Source organism: Cupressus sempervirens, chromosome 7 (assembly GCF_028749045.1).
Source record: "Cupressus sempervirens isolate cs-2001-9-10 chromosome 7, ASM2874904v1, whole genome shotgun sequence".
Lineage (NCBI taxonomy): Eukaryota > Viridiplantae > Streptophyta > Pinopsida > Cupressales > Cupressaceae > Cupressus > Cupressus sempervirens.
This window is the reverse complement of record NC_143124.1, coordinates 568,278,444-568,289,877: the sequence shown is the minus strand read 5'-3', so window position 1 is coordinate 568,289,877 and position 11,434 is coordinate 568,278,444. Positions and strand designations below refer to the sequence as shown.

At 28.8% G+C, this 11,434-nt stretch overlaps 1 pseudogene; it reads right to left on the bottom strand.

Annotated features, from left to right (window-relative positions):
• Positions 1-528: 528 nt before the first annotated feature.
• Positions 529-1,601, bottom strand: LOC149548027 (strigolactone esterase D14-like; annotated as a pseudogene).
• Between the last annotated feature and the right edge of the window lie 9,833 nt (positions 1,602-11,434).

Here is an 11,434-nt window from a genome sequence, read left to right as displayed (position 1 = left end):
TGAAAAGACATTAAATCATATTCTGATCTATTACTTAACTATAGCATTCTTGGATAATAAATTAAAAACTTGATAAAGGATTTTCTCCCAAGATACATCACTGCAACCTTTGCTTACCATTTCTATATCATAACAGACAAAGAAAACCCAAAATCGCTATTCATGACAGAGACCTGATGAAATGATGACATTGTTGCTTTTTGGTATTTGCAGAAGCATCAACCTACAATGTGACATTAAACCCCATTCTAACCATTGCGCCCAACAGAGCGGACAATCATGACATCACTGCAGAATGTGGACTATGAGTTGAAATGCACAGATATGCTCCAAGTCATGATCATGGGTATCTCATTCATTATCATAAAATCTACAGTAAAAAGTGCTTTAAAGAAGGTATTTTGAATAACTTTGTGATACCCAACAAAAGTATTATACGTAACCTTCAGTTGGATACACACAATTAACCCACATAAATATATATTAGATATATAAATGTGTATAAATATGTATAAATATATCGTGTTACTAGTACAGTATGCGTCTGAGAAGCTGAATCGTCTTGGTTGGCTGGCTGAGATGGGGCAGATGGCCCTCTGTGTCAAGAATTTCAAGAGAACTTTTTCCGCCTAGATTTTTTTGCACATAAAGTGCAACAGAAAGAGGAACTGCCATGTCTTTGCTGGTCTGAACAACACAGCAGCGAACCTTAACTTGCTTCAGAATGTCTCTCATGTCACTCCTAAACACGGTGTAGCAAACATGGAGAGCAATAACAAGCCTCACATTGAAAAGTGTTCAGCTGAAGTCTCTGACTGCAGCAGGCACATCTACTCCAACAAGAAGTGGGGCAAACCCTTCCACCCATGCTTCGTAATTGGCTCGCATGGCTTCAAATACTTTGTCTATGTCTTTGCTCTCAAACCCACCTTGGTATTCATTCTTATTTATATATCTGAACACACAAGTTGAGTGAGTTAAACATGTACAATTTCATGCTTCAACAAAAATTACAACTGATATTGATTGCATGGAGTTGAGAAAACAACAACTAACTAAAGATTTCATGAGAATGACCGTTCAAATTATCTAGAAAGCATGTTATTAGAAAGTATTAGTATTGGGTTACAAATAGAATGGATGTAGTTAGGGAGGAAATTATGTAGTTAAGTGTGTTAGAGTCAAACTAGTACTGCAATGGGTGACCTCAAACCATTTGTTCTCATGAAAGATAAGTTCTAGCAAAACCACTTACTCATAAAATATGAATCAATGAATTTGACACAAAAATCTACACGAATATCATAAGTATGAGAAGTTTCAGCTTTTTCAATTTATAATGTTTAAGAATAGAATTTAGATTCAAATTGTGAATACATTATACAACATCAAACTTCATTTGAAGGTAGGGAAACTTAATCTTTTCCAGTTTTCATTTTAATGACCTTTCTCTATTGTCAATACTTTTGTTTAAAATGCTTTCAAATATTAGTTAGTTCAAAATTTTAAAAAAAATGGTTCTTCTTTCATTCATAGATTAGAATATTAATTTATTAATTTATTATCTTCACATTGTTAGCCGACCTAAAATTCATAACCATTTTAGAGTAACTTAGAGTCTTAAAACACTAAAGCAATATAGACATTGTTCAGAAGAGAAAAAAGAGTTGAATTATCTACAATTATAATCATAGAATCGAATCTTAACTATTTCAACTTAAAAATAATAATAATCGTGACAATTCATATTTACTATTAGATTAATTTATTTAACTATTTTTTAAGATAATAAAAATTATTTAATATATTTATTAAAATATTTAAATTTTGAAAGGTGAAAATTGAGTTTTTGTAAAGAAGAACTTACTATAAAAAATGATGTTTTAATATTTGGCTTAGTTAGAGCTATGGTTGACTTAGGGGTAATGTTCCTTATGAATTTCTAATAGTTTGAGATATTATTACATGTAATTTAACCATGTCTATCGACAAGTGTCATTTCTACTTAATCAACTTAATTTTTAAAACCATTAAACTAAACAATATTTAGGCATAATATATTTATACTATTCCAAGTTAAATTTATATTTAAAATATAAATATATGAAATAGGTACTTATATACTCTTAACTTAGAGCCACCTTCACAAATACACAAATAAATGAATATAGTTTTGGAATTATTTTTGAGAGGTTTAGAAATAAGTGTTTTATTTTTCATTTTTATGTTTTCTATTCAATTTCATATTTATTTTTTTTCAATTAGATTTTTCTATTTAACTATTTTTTAAGATAGTAAAAATTTATAAATCTATTTACTAGAGTATTTAAATTCAGAAAAGTCAAAATTAATTCATAGTATCAAAAATTATCTTTATTGAGACTAAAAGGAAGATAGTGTTTTACATTAGAGAAATGTAATTAATGATATTAATGACGGATTAATTTGTACTACAATTAGCCACCAATTTTATTGAATATTGAAAAGATTTTCTATTTGAAACATTTATGTACAACATTTTGTTTAGTTTATGAATGAAAACGTAGAATTTCTTTGAATTTTTTTTATGAAAATGGCTCAATTTGAACAATATTCAATGTTCAACTAGAAAAAATGCACATTTGATATTTTCAATGACAAAGATAAAAATATCTATTGTTCCACATTTTTTATAAATTTGAAGGGATTGTTAAATAGCAAGTAGGAATATTCTTTTTTTTAAAAATTAATATACTTTATCAATAAAAGAAACAAAACATATTTTAATTTATATGTTTAATTTTACATTGTAGCTATGCCACCAAGACGTATAAAATTTCAGTCTGAGGAGGAGCGAAGACAATACAAGAGGGATTATCAAAGAGAATATAGGCGAAGGCGAAATGAACAAATGCATGATTCAGAAAATGGGTCAAAACATTTTGTGCATAATGAAGATGAAACAACAATATCTGCTAGAAAGAGAACAGAAATGATGGATTGTGACATAAAAAATCAAAATATAGTTCAAGGGAATACAAACAATTTAGATATTCTAGCTTGCTCTAATCAATATACACCAATTCAATTTGAAAATGAACTTCAATTTTCAAATAGATCATTGAATTTGCATTCTTTAGAGAATGAGATGGATAATAGGTTTGAGTGTCACATGGAATGTAGGCCAAGTCAACAACCACAAATTGATGAAATAAACAGAGAAAAAAAACACATTAAGTGTATTTCAAAAGAAAAGGAGCATAATTGTAGAGAAAGACAAGAAAAAATTACAAATGGATTAGATACTACAAACATGATGGATGTGAATGTCCACATAACAGAATCTCAACTAGATCCAGATCAAAGACAAATTGTAACAGCAGTTAATGAAAACACTATTGGAGAAAATTCAATCCATCAATCTATCCAAGATAGAAGAAAATATATGAGAGAATATCAAAGAGAATATAGAAAAAGACAAAGGAACCAAATGAATGATATTGAACGAGAAAATCAACGTATCAAGCGCAACCAAGAAGATAGGCAAAGAAATGTTAGAAGAAAAACTGAAAGAATGATAGAAGAACTAAAAGTCCAAAATAATAATCTAACAAATACATCAAGGGTTGAACTTGATCATAATGAATCAAGTGGTGTTGAGTCACTCATTCCTCAACAAAATGACACCAATTGTTGCGGTGTTCAAACTCAAGATAATGTTAATACAAATTTTGTAAAAAGTTATCAAAATCTTCAAGTACTATTTCGACATCACTTGGATAGTTTGGTTCAACCATCAATGTGCTATATGTGTCAGGAGTGTTATCTTGGCATTAAAGTTCGTCGCACAGAAGAAGGTCCAATATGTTCTAGATGTCAGTAAGAAAAAGAAAACAATCGATTCTCTACAGAAAATAATATGGATCCAGGATCATAGCCACCTAAACTTGCAAATTTAACACAAGTGGAAGAAATGTTGATTGCACGTGTTAGTCCAATTTTGCAGGTAACACATGCAATAGGTGGGCAATATAAATATAAGGAGCACACAATAAGCTTCCCTCAGAATATTGAGCACATATATAAAAGTCTTCCACGTCCAATAAAAGAGTTACCAATAATAATTGTTCGAAAGAAAGATCAATGTGGTACAAATTATGATTTTACAGTTAACAGGGATCGTGTATATTGTTCCCTAAAGTATAAAATTGAAAATGATAAATTTTATTCAGATGTTCAAGTGGATTCTCATGCATTAGATGATATTGGAAGGAATTGTGATTTTAATATATTTAAACAAATTAAAACTGTTCACGTTGAAGTTGAGAGTGAGTCAAATGAATTAATCTATGTACAATCTGAAATGGATGATGAAGAAAATAGTAACCTAGATCATTCATCTTCAATGGCAACAAGGTCAGAAAACTTGCAAAGGGAAATGGAATTCATACAAGCATGGATAAATAACCCCAATACAGATGCTTTAAGGTTAATTGATTGGCCATCAATAGGTGCATCTCTAGTAAATGAATATGTTATGCCAGGTTTGCTGGACATGGCCTTTCCTACATTATTTCCCACTGGACAATGTGATTGGTTGGAGCTTCGTGTACAAAGAATATACCTCCATGAATATGTGAAGCATCTTTTCCAATATAGGGATCACCGATTCGGAAAACACCCCAGGTTTAGATACTATATGATGAACATGATACAAAGGCACCGAGCATAGAATTCAAGTACAGTTTTTGCCAAAAGAAATATTCAGGATCTACCAATAACCATAGATGAGTTATGCCAGCATATGGAAGATGTACCAAACACGAAATTGGCTAACAACTTAATGCATTTTGGTACAACATTACGAGGGACCAAGTCATATTGGAAAAAAAGTCAAGGAGAACTATATGACCTCCTTAAACAACTAGGAACTCCAACGATTTTCTTCACACTTAGTGCAGCTGATTTATATTGGCCAGATCTACATGCACTAATGCCTGGAACTTCACCTACAGACCCTAGAGAGGCTAAAAAATGGAGAACACAAAATGTTATCGACTACCCTCATATTGTGGCTCACTACATGCACCTTAGGCACACAATGTTTCGAAAAGAGATTTTAGAGAAAGGATTGAATGTGAAAGACTTTTGGTCCAGATATGAATGGCAGCATAGGGGCTCTCCACATGTACATGGGTTTTTATGGCTTCATGGTGCTCCAAATATGGATTCATTAGATTGGCATAATGAAGAACAAGTAAAACATGCTGAAAATCATTTTCATCGTATTGTTCATTCGTGGAATCCATGGGCATGTGTTAGTGCACACAATATGCAGGTATTTTTAATAATTCTCATTCTAATTTTTATATTTTAAATCTATATGTTAAAATATTTATTTGTTTTCAGGCATTTTAGAATTTTGTACAACATCCATGTTTGAGAAACACAAGACAACTCTTAGAAATGAATGTTGATCAAGATTATGATGAAATTTTAAATACTGTTCAAAGGCATACAATTTGTAAAGAGGGCGCATGTCTCAGGAAAAAAAAGGGCAAAATGACTTGCAGGTAATTATATATATATATATATATATATATATATATATATATATATATATATATATATATATATATATATATATATATATATATATATATTTATATTTGTTTAGCTTAAATTTTTTATTTAAAGCCGAATTATTGATCTATAGCTATTTCAAAATAAATTTTAGGTACAATGCTCCTTAGCCTCTAAATATAAATGGTTCAAAACTATACGAAGATGTTGAAAGTAGAGAAAAAAAATTTGAGCCTATGCGAAATGATGAAAGAGTTAACTCTCACAATCGTTATATATTGCAATTATGGAGAGCCAATATAGATTGGCAACCAGTTCTGTCAGCACATGCTGTAATTAGATACATTGCAAAATATGCATCCAAAGCAGAGAAAAGCTTAGAGACATACCATCAAATGTTGATGCGTCTAGCAAATATTGAAAATCCTGAAGATTTTGCTTCCAAAGTGTAGAAGAAACTTTTAATAGAAACAATCATTGAAAGAGATATTGGTGCTCAGGAAACATGTCATATGCTCCTTGAACTTCCTTTGGTTGGATGCAGTAGACGCTTTGTTAACCTTAATGTTTCATGTAAAATATTTAAACCTGTTAACAAAAATAATGAGGATGGCTCTGAAGGAAAGGAAAAATCATTTATAGATGCATATAGAAGTAGGCCTTCATCTATGGAAACTATCTCTTTGATTAATGCATCAAAATGTTGGATATATAATAAAAATAGGAAAAAAGATAACAAATGACAGCGTAGACAGAAGTTTGCAATTGTGAGGGTGTATCCAAGATTTTTTTCAATTCCACCACGTGTGTCAGATAAGTTTGTTGATTTCTGCTTTTCAGAATTATTGTTATATAAACCATTTTGTGAAATTGCAGTAGATATTGGTGAAGATAGTAATGCAATAATTTCAAATTGGGAGTCACTAAATTATGAGCCCTGGCATGTAGAACGAAGAACAGATGTAGAAGATAATGATTGCATTACTGAATCAGAAAGTGAAACTAATGAAATTGGTCTAGGTAACATTACAGAGCATGAATGAGAAATCATTTCGCGGTTACATCATGGTCAAACAATGGAAATTTCAGAAATTGATATGCTAGGAAGAAGGGATATTGATAAGCAATTTAATTGGTCGAATCAGTACAAGTTTGTTCAATACACTACAGAGGCTATCAATTTTATTTGTAGAATGAGAGTAAGTGGATGTATTATAAATTCTCAATGTCAACAACAAGTCAATAGTGACAATTTGGGTGAAAAACAAAAAAGGCATTTGACATTATTATGACACACTACAATGGGGGTAAAAATGTAACACCATTACATATGATAGTTCAGGGTACAACAAGGACTAGAAAGTCATATTTGATTGGTGCCATCAATAAATATCTCAATCAAGTAGCACTACCTCATCATTGTCCACTTTTGCATTAGCACCGACAAGAGTAGCTGCATACAACATAGGTGGATCAACAATACATTCAAAGTTAAAAATTCTAGTAAATGATTTTCCTCAGTTAGAAGGAACACGTTTGACAAGTTTTCAAGAAGAAATGAGCCATGTAAGATATATATTGATAGATGAAATGAGCTTTATTGGAGAGAAGTTGCTTGAAAGTATTGACTCCCAGCTTCGTCAAGCATTTCCTCAAAATGCAGATGTTAACTTTGCAGGTTAGATTTTATTTTCAAATAGGATTCATTAATTAGTAAAAATGATTTTCTAATCTTTATATAATTTTAAATAAATTATTATTTCATTGAGCTATTTTCAAATATTTGTTTTATTTGTAGGAATTTCAGTGATTTTAGTTGGTGACCTCGGACAGCTCCCTCTAGTGAGAGACAAAGTTGCATATGACAGTAGGAGGTGGGCAAAGATCTTATGGGAAGAATTTAAAATTTTAATCACATTGGAAAAGGTTTATAGACAAAATGGAGAGGATTTAGAACAAACAAAATTTTGTCAATTGTTAACAAATCTTAGAGATGCTAAACCAACAATTGATGATTGGAGATTACTAATGTCACGAGCAAAAAGTAACATTTTACCAAGCATAAATGCCAATTTTGATAATAATGTTCACCTATTTTCCACCAATGAGAATGTTCGCAATCATAATCGATATAAATTGCATTCTCTTAAAGAACCTGTCACACGTGTTATTGCTACAAAACTATCAGATTTTGGTGTTGTTGATGGCAATTCAAGTGATGAACTTGATATGAAATTGTTAATTTCAAAGCATGCAAGAGTTATGTTGACTTCTAATTTATGGATTGAAGCAGGTCTTGTAAATGGTGCTTTGGGTTATGTTGAGGAAATTGTCTATAGGCCAGGACAAGCACCACCTGAACTACCATTGTATATCATGGTGAAATTTGACAACTACTCTGGATTTCCATTCAATAATGCAGATTCCAAAATAGTACCTATTTGTGCTGTACAAAGAGGTTCTACTACTCAAATACCTTTGAGGTTGGCTTGGGCATTAACAATACACAAATCTCAAGGATTGACACTTGAAAAGGCAACAATTGATATAGGACCAATTGAAAGAATAGGTTTGACATTTGTGGCAATATCTCGTATAAAGTCACTACAAGGTTTGAGGATAATGACACCATTTTCTTATGACTGTTATGAAAAAATGAAAAAGGGGAAACAACTGGAAAAAAGAAAAGCTGAAGAAAGAAGACTTCAATTATTAGAAGTAAATTTACAGTATAGTTAATATTTTATCAAATGCATACGAAAAAATATTTTCAATGCACCTGATTGTAAATAAATATATTTAGTTTACCTTGTGGAAGCTCATCATTCTCAATTAAAATTGTATAAATTTTTCCATAAGTTTTCTTTAGATTATTATGTTAAGTGACTTAAAGTTAAATGTACACATGATATTTGTTTAAAATGATATCATTGGATCTAAAATTTTCTCTAAAGGAAATAACTGAATACTATTGATGTTTATTATTCTCATTTTGCAATATGGTATTTTGATCAATAAATATATTTTTAGTGACTATGTATCGAGGGTCAAAGCTATATGTACCCATCATATTTATTGTTAATGATTGCATCTATGTTTTATCTCTATTATTATTATTTCTTCTTAGACTATTGTTTGGCTTCAATTTGAAACATGTATGTGTTTTTTTTATATGTCATGATTACTAATTTTAATAGTTGCTGATAGTGTTGAAGATATATAATTTTTTTATTGAACTCAAAAATAATCATATTATTGTTGATAATAAATATTTATAATTTTTAGAATTAACTTTTGTAATGAAGATATTTGTTAATGAAGAGGAAGATGTGGTTATAAGGGGAGAGAAAAAGATGAAGTACAAATAAAGGAGCAAGATGAGAGATATTTTTTAACTACCTATAATATTAAGCCAAGTTAAAAAACTAAATCTAGATATGATACACCAATAAAATAAAATTAAACATTATTGTTCACTAAATGATTAATCTAATATAAAATGGTACATTAAGTTGAAGACTTATATCATGATAATTTTTTCCCTTAAGTCTACATATGAAACACTAATGCTAAATTAAAAATCTAATTTTTAATGAGATATCGAAACCTAAAGTCTATTTGAAGCTAATTTGAGCTCTACAACTAACTAAATGGTAAATGCAAGCCTAAATTAAATATATATTTTCAAATAGATCTTTCAATTGTATTATTATACACAAAAGAAGTAAAAACCTTTGAAAAATTAGACATTAAATGTACCCATTACATAATCTTCACAGAAAGTAAAATCATCATTTGAATTATAGCATTTAAAAAACCTATGGAAGTCAACCCTAATAGTGACTAAATGCCCACCCAAATTGACTCATCATAACTTTAAATTTAATAAATCACTAAATAATAATGAGCCCTAACCTAAGACTAAATTAAATTGAACACTAGCCTTAACACTAAATTGATTTGGGTTAATTTGGACTCTAGCTCTAATGCTAAATAAACTCAAACATACACAAAATGAAATCAAATTATAATCATAAACTAAATGTATTGTGACCTTAAAAATTAATTCAACCCATATTACTAAACATAACTAAACAATACCTTTTCTACTAAACCAAATTAAATGATAATACAAAACTAAAATGAAAGATAACCCTAACCCCAATTGAATAAAAAGACATATTGAGTTCTAGCCCATACCTTCAATTAGATTAAATTCTTAATCTAAAACATACTTTTTATTCTATATATAATCCTATAAAATCCAATTCTACATATAACCCTATCCCTAAAACTAAATCAAAGTGAGCCATAACCCAAAATTTACCTAAAATATAATCTTAATATTAAAGAAAAAATCTTATTTCAACCTAACCATATAAACCAAAATAAAAAGAAAAATTAAGTAAACCTTGTCCCTAAACCAAATAGAAGCTCAATCCTACTCAAATTAGCCATTTTTAATATTGAACAAAATAACCCCATCCCCAACCCTATATTAAATTAGACCCATTTTTTCAATTAAGAATTAATTGTATTAGAAAAGTAAATATATAATTAAAATTGTATACAAATCTAAATCTATATTAGAGAATTAATGTACTAATATAACAGTATATAATAAATAATAAATATTAAAATTTTATTCACAAAACTTCCCCTCCTGATGATACTAGCTATATATATATATATATATATATATATATATATATATATATATATATATATATATATATATATATATATATATATATATATATATATATATATATATATATATATATATATAGATAAATCCTAGAGATATCGAGGCTTTAATTTATCTATATATCACCTTAAAAAATTAAAGCCTGGATATCTCTCGACTTTATATATATATATATATATATATATATATATATATATATATATATATATATATAGCTATTTTCATTCTCATTCATATTATTTCTTGTATATCTATTTTTAACTTTAAAATCAGACTGTTATTTCTTAATATTTCTAGTAAATAAGGTTGTGGGTGCATTCAAAATTTGATTAATATATTTTTTTCTTTAATTCATTCTTAAATGTTGCATAACTGATCTAGATTAATATTGGACAACTCATAAATGACCTTCCAAATTAAAAACCTCAAATTCAAATCTAGATTGGATTAAATCAATATGTTATTTTCTAATATTCTATTGACAACATTTAGTTAATAAGTCTTTAGAGCCTTCAAAACTTCTTTATCATACAGTCAAAAACATTTTTTTCAAGATGTAAAAAAAAGCTACATTGATATTGAACAACTCATCCATAACTCTCAAATTTTAAAACTTCAAGTTTAAATATGAACTTTTCACTCCCTTATAGTTAGCACCATGAGTTGACCTAACTCTTATTTTATTTAATATGTTTCTATCTAATGACATTTCAACACATTCATTATGTAGTTATGCATTTGTGTTGGAGTCACAAGAGAGAATGGGATTATTAATATCTTTTTTATATAAATTCAAAGTTATTAAAGCAATCAAATCAATATTGTCATATAATCAGTTTATATTTATGAATAATGTCTTAATGTGATTTATCAAGATTATCATAATTTTTTATCTAGTTTTGATTTTGTTAATTATATTAATTTAGAGGGTTTAATTGTGTCAATTTTTTATAAGGCAATGTGGGCCAAGCCACATATATTAGTAGGTGAGAGTGGAACTTAAGAGAAATGCCTTTACATTCTCATGATGTTTCATTACACAGTTGTAACTTAAAATGCACACTCTAATTGCTATGGACTATGAAATTCTGATTTTGACATGTTAAGTCATTATATTTTATTTAACAGTTAGTTTTCTATCTCATCATAAATTAGAGCTCTATG